The sequence below is a fragment of the Hirundo rustica genome, chromosome 26, assembly GCF_015227805.2.
Source record: "Hirundo rustica isolate bHirRus1 chromosome 26, bHirRus1.pri.v3, whole genome shotgun sequence".
NCBI lineage: Eukaryota > Metazoa > Chordata > Aves > Passeriformes > Hirundinidae > Hirundo > Hirundo rustica.
The window spans coordinates 1,791,693-1,792,547 of record NC_053475.1 but is presented as its reverse complement, the minus strand read 5'-3'; positions in this window follow the sequence as shown (position 1 = coordinate 1,792,547).

The following is an 855-nucleotide window of genomic DNA, read 5'->3' as shown; positions in this document are numbered from 1 at the left end:
CTGGGTGTTTGGGGAGCATCCTGGGGGAGTTGGGGGGAAGATCCTGGGGGGCTGAGGGGCAGGGAAAAGAACAGATCCTGAGGATTTAGGGATGCAGATCCTGGGAATTTTGGGGTGCTGATCCTGGGAATTTAAGGGTGCAGATCCTGGGGATTTAGGGGCACTGATCCTGGGGATTTAAGGGTGCAGATCCTGGGGATTAAGGGGGGCTGATCCAGGGGATTAAGGGGGGCTGATCCTGGGGATTTAATGGGGCAGATCCTGGGAGTTTAGGTGTGTAGGGAAAGACGCAGATCGTGGGGGGGGTCAAATCCAGGGAGGTCTTGGGAGAAGAAAGCCCTTGAGGATTCAGATCCCCGAGGATCTAGGGGCAGACAGAAGGGGCAGATCGTGGGATTTTAGAGGAGCAAACCCGGGGGCTGAGAGGCAGGAGAAAGCGCAGATCCCGGGGGGGGCGGGGGCAGGAAATCGGGCAAAATCCCGGGAATTTCGGGGCGCAAACCCCGCGCACCCAAAGGGGCAGAGAGGGGGCAGATCCCGCGAGGCTGGAGCAGGACGGGGCAGCCCGAGAGGGGCGATCACCCCCCGGGCGCTGCGGGACCGAACCGGGCATCCCCGGGGAGGGGGGGGGCGCGGCTCCTCCGCTGGAGGCGGGCGGGCGGGTCCGGGAGCATCACGCGGTCTCACCTCGCTCCAGCTGCTGCAGGGCGGCCGCCCTGAGGCCGGGCCGGTGGCAGCCGCCGCCCACGATGGCGAGCAGCGAGAAGCGGCGCGGCCCCGCGGCCGGAGGGGCCGGAGGGGCCGGAGCCGCCGGAGCCACCGGAGCCGCCGCCATCTTCGGCGCCCCCCGCCCGC